General features: G+C 40.0%; 2 long non-coding RNA genes across 2 annotated transcripts in view; one reads left to right on the top strand and one right to left on the bottom strand.

Annotated features, from left to right (window-relative positions):
• Nucleotides 1–369: 369 nt before the first annotated feature.
• On the top strand, nucleotides 370–8,145 carry LOC143657698 (uncharacterized). Its single transcript, XR_013162957.1, has 3 exons — nucleotides 370–602; nucleotides 2,275–2,387; nucleotides 8,019–8,145. It is a non-coding gene; the product is annotated as an uncharacterized LOC143657698 (long non-coding RNA).
• LOC143657696 (uncharacterized) overlaps nucleotides 4,134–12,100 on the bottom strand; it is a 32,342-nt gene continuing 24,375 nt past the window's right edge. Inside the window, exon 3 of the long non-coding RNA XR_013162955.1 lies at nucleotides 4,134–4,414. This is a non-coding gene — a long non-coding RNA (uncharacterized LOC143657696). The remainder of the gene's footprint in view (nucleotides 4,415–12,100) is intronic.

Raw genomic sequence — 12,100 nt, 5'->3', positions numbered from 1 at the left:
CAGCATGTATAGAAAAAGCAATGCGGTTGGTGAAATGCTTTTCTCAGCTCATTTGTAGTTGTGTCAGATACTTTCATCTCTTAAAAGAGAAAATGTTTTTCTCCAGGTTGCACCCACAGTGACATCAGTTCTCTGTATGCTACTGTCTTGAAGTTGCTGGCAGCATGCACAAGCAGTTATGAGTGCAAAAGTGTAGACCTCCCCAATTTTTGTACTGTAAATCTTAATCAGAAATCAGATTGCGAAAATTAAATATGATTGTGTCTTTAGACCCCAGTGTTTGAAGAAAATGCATGTGTAAAGGTAGCCCCGAGTAAAAAGATAAATGTCTGCAAATGTATGTATTGATGTATTCTCCTACAGGCAGGCTCTTGTCGCCTTGTGACTGTGAACAGGCTGGGAACCCCCTTCCTGCGGGACAAGCATGCAGAGCCCAGCCCGCGCAGTTCTAAGCTAGATGGGGAGTCTGGTGCTCGTGGCTGCAGAAGGAGCACCGGGGCTGGCCCTGCTGAGCCTTGAGACCGTGGTGACCTTGTCTTGCTCAGGGTGGAGGAAAGTGGAGGGGCATCCCCTAACAGCCCACACAGGCGACCCCCAGCCAGGTACCACTCTGGCCTCTGGCCGTGAACATGATTTCGCAACGTGCTGCGATACTTTGCCTCTGGACATTCCCCTGGTGTCCTACGCAAAGCATTTTTTAGTTTCTCTTTCCTCTGACATCATCATGGGCAGTTGGAGAGTTATTATAGACTTAGAATCAGATATAGGCATAGGCATACCTACATACAGGTATTTACTCTCCCAAACACACCAGACCCACAATAAATCTTTGAAAATATCTTCCTGTTAGATGATTCTCACTCAACACATTTGCATAATGTGTAATTACGGGATTTTGTGATACAAAATGGATGAGAGAGGGGATTCTAACAGTAAGTATAATCATATGAAAACTCATTTTTTGTTGTTTGTTTTGTTTTCGTTTTTATGCATGGGCAGGCTCCAGGAATGAAATCTGGGTCTCCCACATGGCGGGCAATAATTCTGTCACTGAGCCACCATCACACCTCACTAAAAGCTCCTTTTAATCATGGCCTATTACCTACATGGACATCTGGATAAGAAATCACTACTTGAAGACCAGTGGAACTATACTCAGAATTATCTATTTCATTATTTTCCATGCACACTATTGGTGGCATGTATGGTGAACAGATAAAGACTAAAACTTGAAAAATGTTCTATATTTAGAATACTTAGAAAAGCAACGTAGTAAATTAACCCAATTCTACCTCAAATTATTGTAGAGCCATTCAGAATATAAATCAGTTAATCAATAATTTCAAAACTACTCTATTATTAATATTTCTTACCAATATGACAAAGTTTGAGGCAATATGTGTGTGAAGGTAATTTATTTACAGCACTGCCCCATTAAGCTCATTCATACTTAGTACATGCAAGATAAACATTAATAATTCCTGGAGAGTTTGAGGTTTACGTATAATCCATTGCATGTGGGGAAGCCAAATGAATATAGCAACTTGCTTGTAGTGAGTTACATAAATCAGGGTACATGGTTTAATTTAAATTTCTCAATAATATAAATTAGTTGTTCTTTCTTCTTTTCTATTACTTTTACACAGCCTACTTGATTTCTTTACAGATTCAACCAAAAAAAAAACAACAAAACACCTTCAAGATAATTTCTCATTCATCTTTACCTTTTCTGCAGTACCTAAGACAGAATTTTTCACATATTTTGCACACAGAATTTTAAATTAGTTAAATTGTATAGAATATATTTCTGCATTATTTCAATCAATAGTCACTCAAAGACATGGAAAAAAAACTTTCAAATTGTGTTGTCCAATAATGGTCCACTGAATTATGGCCCATTTTTCCTTCTGAAGGGAAGCATCTGGGACCCACCAGAGGTTTCCGGTATAATGTTAAAAGTTTTCTGCATCTGAACATTATGCTCTTATTTCTTTGGGGAGCCTACTTTTATCATAATCACTCTGCCATTCATTCTAGTGTGAGTCATATTTACTATCAAGGCTTGCTCTTTATCACTAAATTACAGTTATCTTAGATGTCCACGCAATGGAAGATTCCAGAAATATGCCATATTCCAAGGCCTAGAATCTTTCCCTCTCCTAAATATATTAAAAGGATATATTTGAGTATTTGTCCATTTTAAAGTCTTTTATTGAAGGCAAAATTTATTGCCACTTTCTTCTGATATTAGTTTTTGTTGTTGTTTTTTCTCAGGTGCGCTGTCCGAGAATGAAAGCCGGTCTCCCGCATGGAAGGCGAGCATTCCACCACTGAACCACGCGTGCACCCTGATAGTAGTTTTTAAAATGGAAGGAAAGACCATTTTGGTAAGTCATTGTTTAGTTAGGAATGTTGCAACAAGTGTCGATCAGCCTAATCATCATGTTACTCCATGTATCCATTAATTTATTGGTTGTTGTTGTTTTCTCCTTCAGTTTTTTGAGTGCTAAAATCTAATTTCATTAAACAAAATGACAAATTACTATTGATGCAATTTCAGATAATTTATATATATATTTTAATCTAAATGTTAAAAATATAAGTATATAATAAATATAAATATAATAAAATATAATAATTATGAATATAAATATAAAAATACATATATATATACAACTGGAATGTGTGAGTGGAGACCCAGATTCAATTTCCAGACCATGTACTCCCCCTCCAAAAAAAATACATACAATCAGCCCAAAGAATATTTATTCAACAAATACCTTTGAGGAATAGCATTGTTTTTATAAGTCACATCAGGAAAAATCTTGGAAAATGAAATAAACAATTCATAATTTTTAAAGCTAGTATATGGGGAGAAAGAATAAAATGCAGGTGACTAAATCATAATTAATTTGCAGAAGTCTCCTCTGTTTTCGCTAAATATCTTGGTAGTTATGCTCTATTGAATATTCACAGTGCTATTTTCCTTGTGTTGTGTGTGTGTGTGTGTGTGTCTGTGTGTATGCACAGGAGTGCTTTATTTTTGTCCTAGGAGTAGATTACCTTAGATTTTTGGCACTTTCAATGTCCTCTAGTTATATTTCAAGAAAATTAAGATTGCAATGTGACAGATTTAGTACTTCTACTCTGAATTCAGAAAAATATTGGATCAATTTTGGAGGATTTTTTTCATCGAGAGAAGCAGGGAAATCCAACAGCAAAACCAAATTTTAGGTAAATAATCCTTAAAATTACATGAGCATATTTTATGACTAGCAATTTGAATCTGTGTGCTTAACACACTTAACATTGTCCACAGCACAAAGACTAGATGTAATTGGCAAGCATCCCTATGGGATCAAGTTTCTTTTGTGTCTCCACATTTCCTAACAGAGCGCCCACAATGAGAAGGGGCCCTGGAGGCTCCACGTGGCAGCAGCACTCATCAAATGGGAAGATGTATTAAAATCTTAGGTGTATCTTTGATTCCCCTTCCCTCCCCGTAGACTTCTTGGTTTGGTTAAGTTAAGCAGTTGGCAGAGGATGTTCTGAGAGTCCCTTTCCTGCTCAGAATCATTCAAGTCCTAGAAAGAACCTTCTGGCTACATTCACATCTATTTCCGTGTCTCAGGCTCCTCTTCTGCAAATGGGGATCTGATCTGCCCTGCACTTGCATTCACAAGGTTAGCATAAAGCTCCAAGCACACCTGAAGCACTCCTTATGCATCAGATGCAGTTTGAAGAGCTGTAGGTCAGTAGCTCAGACTTCCATGTGGGTGTCCAGTGAATTCCAGGTGTTTCAAAGACAATAATCCCTGCAGCCCTCGGGCCTTTCAGGTGGGAAAATCAGAAACCTCAGGCCGACCCAGAGATTGGACTTGCTATGAGCTACCCCATCCTCAGTGTGCTTTAGAAATAATGGAATATTATTTTGTTCAATAAAGGGAAATAAATAAGGGTGCAAAGCAACATTTAATTCATTTCATTCTCAACAACCCTAAAATTCACGTGCTGTTATCATTACTTTACCGATGTACAGCTTGACGTTCAAGACGTTATAGTGTTAAGTAAATGAGTTTGGGAAAGACGATTTATATGAGAATGCGTTAAATTTTGGAGTGATGCAAGAAAAATCATTGCTATGCAGTATCTTTAATAGTGATATTATGCCAATGTCAGACTTTTTGTTAAAGTACAAAGCAAACAGAGAGTAGTTGGGCTGACACCAGCAACTGTTGAAACTGTGCGATGTGGGAGTCACGCGGCGCCTTCCTGCTGGGCTAGGTCCAGGGACTTCTCCAACGCCTCCTGTGGCCTCTGCATTACTGAGCACAGCTGACCACAGTCCAGGACCCCTCCAGGAGAGATACTGCGTTCTCCAAGATCTACAGTTGACTGCCAATAAAAATTGACCCTGCAGAAGAAAGAAGAAATGAGCAATTCAATTCTGGGAGACTGAGAATGATGCTGGCTATTATTTTGCCAAAACAATCAAGTTTAGTTGTTTAAATTGTTCCCTTTTCAAGTCAAGACGTTACAGTTCTAATGGTACCTGAAGAACCCTTGGCTGCTTCAAACCTAACCTCTTTGGCTTGCTTTAAGGAACTACATAATATGATTTCCACCTCCTTCCCTTTCTTAGTTTTCATGCCTTATTCTTGAACTTTCATTAAATTTAAAGATCAAGCAACACACGTAGGCATTTTCTTTTTAATTCTTCTTTTGTAAAGGTTGGTAAGTACAGTTTTCTCTTTCCATTTCAGTTATAGTTTTCTTGATAGCTGTGTATGCATTTAACTTTAGACTTCCATCTCATGACCTAAAAAGTATCACAGACATTCAGTAATGTTTATGTACTCAATTATGTATTTGCACAAGAAAAATTTGTTACATATTTCCTATGCTAATGACTGGGAAAATAATGGTAAGTGAGCTGGACAAAAATCACTGCTCTAATGGAGATTTCAATAAAGTTATGTTGAAGACAGTGAAATGAAATTGCAATTTGGGTACTATGTGTGGGAAAGTATAGCATTCAGTTATCTCACGAACAGGGCAAAGAGAAGTCATACTGGGCATAGTGGGCAGCAAGGGTCCAGTATGACTTCTCTTTTCCTTGTTTGTGAGATAACTGAATGCTATACTTTCCCACACATAGTACACTTTATATTGTAATTTCATTTCATTACATTGAGTCATAAGCTGGAAGTTAGGCAGGTAAAGAAACTGGAGAAAAAGTTAGGGAAGAGATAGTGGTGAAGCATGGCCAAAGACTGGACCACAGAGAGATTAAACACCTTTAGATAAAGGAAATTAATTTAATATGGTGAAACATGGAGAATGAGGCCAGGGAGTGGGGTGAGGTGTCAGCAAAACAAGACTTTGTAAGCCATGAACTGGAGATTGAACTCTCATAAACAGGCAATGAAGAGTTTTGAGCATGATGGTAGCAAGTTCAGATAATAAGATTTTGGAAAGATCATCCTGTCTGCAGCATGGAAAAGTGGCTGGAGTTGGGAAGAGCCACTGTTAGGTTCCCTTGAGAGAACAATTTCACCTGGAACCAGGGCTCATGGGCAAGATTGAGAGATATTTTGGAAGTAAAGTCAACAGATCTTAAGAATTGATTTGTTCAGAAAGGGAGGGTTCAGGAGAGCTAAGAGTCTTGTATGAGTCCCAGATTTTTGACATCCTCTCAGCAGCTGGGTGGATCTTCTCTTAAGTATACCCTCGAGGAGAAGCAGGTTTCCCACAGTAGATAGCAAGTTCAGCTTTAGATGGGTTGATTTGAAAGTGCCAATGTGGTATGCAATTAGAAACACTCAATAAATAAATGGCTTCACTGGCCTGGAGCTCAGGAAAGAGCTCTCGATTAGACATACAGATTTGGAAGATGTCAACTTTCCTATTTGCCTTTGAAGTCATGGGAGCCATTAAGCTCCTTAATGAAAAGAGATTTCAATGATGACCTACCATTCAAGGAACAGGTAACATTATTGGCACCTGCAAAGCAACTGGGAAGGAGCAGCCAGAGCAGCAGGCTAAAATCCAGGTGGGTATATTGCCCTAGAGATCCTGGAAAAGGAGTGTTTTAAGAGTGAGTGTGAACTGTGTTAAATGTTGCTAATAGTTCCAAGATGTGAAACAACATATTATATTTATCGAAAGGATACTGTGGAGGACTGTGAAGAGAGTAGCCACAGAGGGATGGTGGAAGACAAGAAAACAGAGTCAGTAAGTGCCATAACTCTTTTACAAAATTTTCCTGTGACAAATAGATATAAAGATCAAGTGTAGAGGAAAGAGACTATGGGATAGATGTACTGTCATTTTTAAGACAAAAGAGAATTGAGGGTGTTTGAATCTGAGAGAGAGTGAGCAGGGTAGGGGACATAAGGTGTTGAAACTATGGTGAGAGGGAATATCACCAATAGATCAATATCCCTGAAAAAGAAAGCAGAATGAAATGGGGTCTCATTCATTTCATCAGATGAGGGGTCTCGTCTGGAACAGAAGGCAGGGGAACTCTTCTGCTCCAACAAGACAGAAGGTAGAAAGAACAAGCAGAGATGTGGGATGGTGCCGGCACCAAATGGAGCCCAAGGAGAAACCTGCAAGCTGGAAAGATTGAATGGATAGTGGGGTAAAATATGTACAGTACAGGAGCCAGGTTCCCAAGTAATTGAAGAACTCGAGAACTGGAAAAACTTTTCTGAGTGGAAAAGCTGAAAAGCAGGAGGTTAAGGCCAAAGAGTTGAACGGCTTACTTTGATGTTTCAGAGGTGCCACAGCACAGCAATTTATGGATAAGTGTAGGAGAGAAAGTAAAGGCTGCCTGGAAACTGGCGTAGGATCGAGGGTAGAAGTGTGAATGTAGATGAGCTCAGCTGGCCCTGAGGTTCTGCAGTTCCCTGGCAGATGGAGGAGGGTTTTTCAGAACCTAAGAGCTATGGCCACTTTGGCTCTGTGGCTAGGTCCTAGCCCAGTTGAGCAAACGACTTTTTTGTTATCCTATGAAATAGCAGCAGCTTCTGGTGGCTGGAAAAATCCTCTGGAAGGAATTAGTCGTGGTCTGCTTGATTCTGTGACGTGGGTCCCAGGAAAAGGAGACCCACCCAGCCTGCATGCTACGGGTGGACCAGGCAGAGACCAGGAGGTCATGGCCTCGTCTGCTGATGAGGAAGGTTTCTAGATCAAAGAGAAGTAAAAGAGACCTTTGGCCATTGTTGAAGAATTTTTAGCTTTGACAAATTGGAGCCATTCTAAATTAGTGTATATATAAAAGTACATTAAACTGTTTGTGTTTGGACTGACAATAATACATCAAGAGAGTTAACATTATTCGAAATAAATGAAAAGAATCATGAAAATGAGGATGCCCCTCGTGAACTGTTCAGTGTTGTGTACAAACAATACTCTGATACCCTTATTTAGCCTCATGGAATAAGCCTGCTATTCTCTCCTCAAGCAGGAAAGAAAAAGTAGAATCAAGATAAATTTTTCTTAAAAAGTCCCTTTCCTTTCCCAAACTAAGGTAAATACCACAATTAAATCTCATCATGTATTTGTCATTTTCCTTTCTATTGTGATGTGTTATAACGTAGGGCAGAACACCTTCTGTGGTGTCTCAGCAGGGGGAATCTAGTGCTAATCTGGAGAGGATAGTTAAATTTGCTAAGTGTGAAATAAAGACATTTTATCGTCTCTCGTTTGCATCCTTTTTTCTTTTTTTGCCCCTGCTGGGTTTATCACATAAGAATTTGTTAAGCAGGGTGTCACGTGAACATGAGTTTGCACTTACGGCTTCTCTGTAAAGTCTTAAGGTACAAACACTCAGTTCAGACTCTGCCTAAACTTACCAACATTGAGGAAGCTATCCCATATCATTATTTGGAAGTTTTATCTCTACAGGCACGAACATAGGTTTTGAAAATATGCCATTGCTTTTTCAGCCTAAAAATAGTCATGTGAACACCTTGTTTAATTAAAAGAATTAATGGCATGGTTTCTATATTTAGATGCTGAGCCTTATTCAAGATTATGTGAGGACTTCTTGATGCTATTAATTAAAATATCCCCAGTTCTCTTCATCTTCAAATATGTAACCAGCATGCATTTTCAATGTTGGAGAGTGTTCAGAATGAAGATTTGTCTGGAACTATAAGAATTAATAAAAATAGAGTTGTTAAATACTGCCAGTCTCCAGAAGGTTTTGCCAATCACAATTATATGGAAGTGTGATAACAGCATGCTTATCTTAGGTTAGATACTTCTCACTTCAAACTCTAATTTTAAGAAATGCCTCTTGCTTAAAAAGTCTTCACAACTGGCACTTTCTCAAATTTTTTCTCTTTACCCTTTGGAAGGCTTTAATTCTGGAAGAAATCCAGTTTGTTTTAATGTATACCCTAGTCCATGAAACTAAATCACAAGTCAGAAACCAAATAAGTTACAGGATGGCCTGTAATTTTGTAGAGAAAGTGCAGGTGGTCCAATGGTCCCTGTGGCTGTTTGAATCTTTGAACCCCAGAAATGCTTGTTCTCAAACTTAATCCATTCTTTTGAGTGTGGGCCCATTGTAAATAAGATCTCTTCTGGATGGGGCTTCTGCTAAGGTGTGGCCCAGATGAATCAGATTGGGCTTTAATCCGGGTTACTAGAGTCCTTTCTAAGAGTGAAAGCCACAAAAGCCAGAGGGAGCAGCTAGGAGCTGAAAATCACCTGGGCCCAGAAGAGAAGGGAGAGGCCAAGAGAAGCTCCCACGTGCATTCTCTGTGACGAGGACCCAAGGACAAGGTCACTGGCAGCAGCCCCAGAAGGCCGGTTTTTAGGAGGAAAGCATCACTTTGATGAAGGCTTAATTTTGGATTTCTTCTATCCCAGAACAGTGAGCCAGTAAATTCCCACTGTTTAAGACAACCAACGGCATGGTATTTGCTTTGGCGACAAGGAAACTAAAACAACCATATTTGGTGCTCTTGAAACCACAAAGCCAATCTGTAGTGGGGGTCATCATGACTGCTTCAGACTAATGTGGATCTCTAAAATTCACTTTTATAGACCCATGCTTTGCCTAGACGGGGAAAAAAAACTTTTTACCTAGTAATGTAAGACCATCTGATGGCAATTAATGAAATAGCCCATAGCCCTTTCTTTTTCTTTCTTTTTCTTTTTCTTCCTTCCTTCTTTCCTTTTCTTTCTTTCTTTCCTCCTTTCCTTTTCTTTTTTCCTTCCTTCTTTCTTTCTTTTTTGCTCACTATGACTCTTTCTCTTTCTCTTTCTTCCTGACACAGTCACTTTAATAGCTAATGTTCTTTCCTTGTACTGGCCAGGTATTTTGTTCTTTATTCCTATTCTGAATAAATCTGTTAGTTGTAGCTGACATAAGTTGTTTATATTTCAATAGGAATTTGAGTTCATAGGTAAACTTTCTCCAGACTTGGACAATTTGGGTGCAACTTCCGATGATGAGTGGGTTCAGTAAGGCTCTGGCGCAGAATTCCCCAGATGCCCTCCAGGCCTCAAGACTTGTATTCCCAGATGCTTCAGCTTCTAACTCTCTTTAGGAACTGCCTCTGCAGAAAAGAGTCACCTTGTCCAAGATTTTGCTGCCTTCCCAGGACAGCCTGGTAGGATAGTCTGTATCCAAACACTAGCCAACATCCAGCCCTTTTGCCCCAAATATGGATAAATATCATGGGCCGTTCCAGCTTAGGAGCTCCAGGTAGGGCCATGCGAAGTCTTGTTGAGGTTAAATCGTATCCCAGATTTTCCATCTTTCCAATCCTGGTCCTTTCCTTCCCTGTGCTGGTTTGAAAGGATATATGTCCCCTAGAAAAGCCGTGTTTTAATCTAAATCCCATTTCATAAAGGCAGAATAATCCCTATTCAATACTGTATGTTTGAAACTGTAATCAGATCATCTCCCAGGAGATATGATTTACTCAAGAGTGGTCATTAAGCTGGATTAGGTGATGACATGTCTCCACCCATTTGGGTGGGTCTTGATAAGTTTCTGAAGTCCTATGAAAGAGGAAACATTTTTGGAGAATGAAGGAGATTCGGAGAGAGCAGAGTATGCTGCAGCACCACGAAGCAGAGAGTTTACCAGCCGGTGACCTTTGGAGATGAAGAAGGAAAATGCTTCCCAGGGAGCTTCATGAAACAGGAAGCCAGGAGAAGAAGCTAGCAGATAACGCCATGTTTGCCATGTGCCTTTCCAGATGAGAGAGAAACCCTGACTGTGTTCACCATGTGACTTCTCACTTGAGAGAGAAACCCTGAACTTCATCGGCCTTCTTGAATCAAGGTATCTTTCCCTGGATGTCTTAGATTGGACATTTCTATAGACTTGTTTTAATTGGGACATTTTCTCAGCCGTAGAACTGCAAACTAGCAACTTATTAAATTCCCCTTTTTAAAAGCCATTCCGTTTCTGGTGTATTGCATTCTGGTAGTTTATCAATAACTATAGTGTTTTTAAAAGGGAAGACCACGTCATGCTAGGAGGGTAAGGTGACAGTAAAGAGGCACGTAGTTTTTCACAATCAGGACAAATTTCCAGTTCTCCTGATATCACATGATTTGAGAGTCCTTCATTCTGACAAGACTTGGGATCTGGCCTCAGAAACAGGCCCAACTACTGATAAATGCTGAAGCTTTGATTTTTGACTACTAAAGGTGAAGGAATTGGTTAAAAATCCCCCTAAAAGTAGGAGTCCTGAACTGGAATGCCCTGGCATGTCTGACCGGTGGGCTGTGCGTTGCCGTCCTGTCCTGCAAACATGCATCTTATCTAAATGCACAGAGATTCACTCATTGCATCAGCAACGCTTAGGAGCAGCAGCAGCTTCCGGTCCTCGGGCTGGCTGACAGCTGAGTTCTACTGACTGCTGCAGTCTGGCCCCTCACCATGCTGGTGAACCCTTGGCTTCATGCCGCACCCTGTCTGTGCATCCTCACAATTATGCCCTGTCCTGTTGTGACGGAAATTCTGCTCCAAGTCGGGAACATGGACTGGGCTTCCCCCAAGCCCAGCTCACAGCAGTGAGCTGAGATGCCACTGATGCAAACACGATTGTGCTTTTTCTTACTGCCCTGCTTCTGGCTTCCTTTTCCCTCTATATAAGATGGGGAAGATAAACTTTTAGGGATTCCGTGAGGACTGAACCAGGCACCCTACATATAGGTTTGGAGTGAACCACCCCCCTGCATCCTAGGTCACTCCCATTTCTAACCATCAACCCCATGTTCAGATCCCTATCGCGGCCAGGAGTGCAGTCAACGCCATTCTCACCTCTCTTTGTGAACACTTTAAATGTAATTTGAGGATAACAAAAGCATACAATAGTGAGCGTTAATATTAAGTTTCCTTTTATTGGTTTTGAGATAATATCTTAGAATGTCCAGTACCAGTCATTTAGGTAAGTAGCCGGGAGGCAGGCAGTGGGCGGCTTTGTCCTCAGCGCTCACCCGTCCTGGAGGCAGGGGCGGTGGGAGTCAGCGACTGCTTCGTGCAGCTCCACGCTGGGAGGTTGCGCCCAGGAAGCAGCATGATCAGAGTCATCGTCGATGATGATGATTATCAAAAGCAGACATTCCAGAATGATGTACCCTGCTGACTTCTCTTAGCCCTGACTCCCTGAGTTTGCGAGGAGGGCACTAAGGTAACGCTAAATTTGTAGCAAGTATTTATATCTAGTATGGTGCCTTGCTTAGTCGATATTTTTTAATTATTTATTTGTTCCATTAAGTAGGAGACAGTAATTGTTTTCTATATTTTTAATGTGATAGCTTTACATTTACCTGTGATTTATACTAAACTCCATTCTTGCCTTCTATTACTCCATGTATTTCAATTCTAAAATAAAAATGTGAGCCACAGAGGTAATCTAAATATTAAAATTACTCTTCAAATTTTGATGCTGGTTTGTTAAATGTGACTTGAGTTTTCAAACCCTATGAGAAATGTATTATAAAATATTAAAACAGCTTTTGATTGTTTCCCAATGATCTAAAAGTAACAGGCTCCAAAACAAAAAGTAAAATATGAATCAAAATACAACCCAACTCTTAGAAAAAGGGGAATGTGTTTCCACTA

The sequence above is a fragment of the Tamandua tetradactyla genome, chromosome 15 (assembly GCF_023851605.1).
Source record: "Tamandua tetradactyla isolate mTamTet1 chromosome 15, mTamTet1.pri, whole genome shotgun sequence".
NCBI lineage: Eukaryota > Metazoa > Chordata > Mammalia > Pilosa > Myrmecophagidae > Tamandua > Tamandua tetradactyla.
The sequence above is the reverse complement of the archived record's forward strand: the minus strand, read 5'-3'. Positions and strand labels throughout refer to the sequence as shown.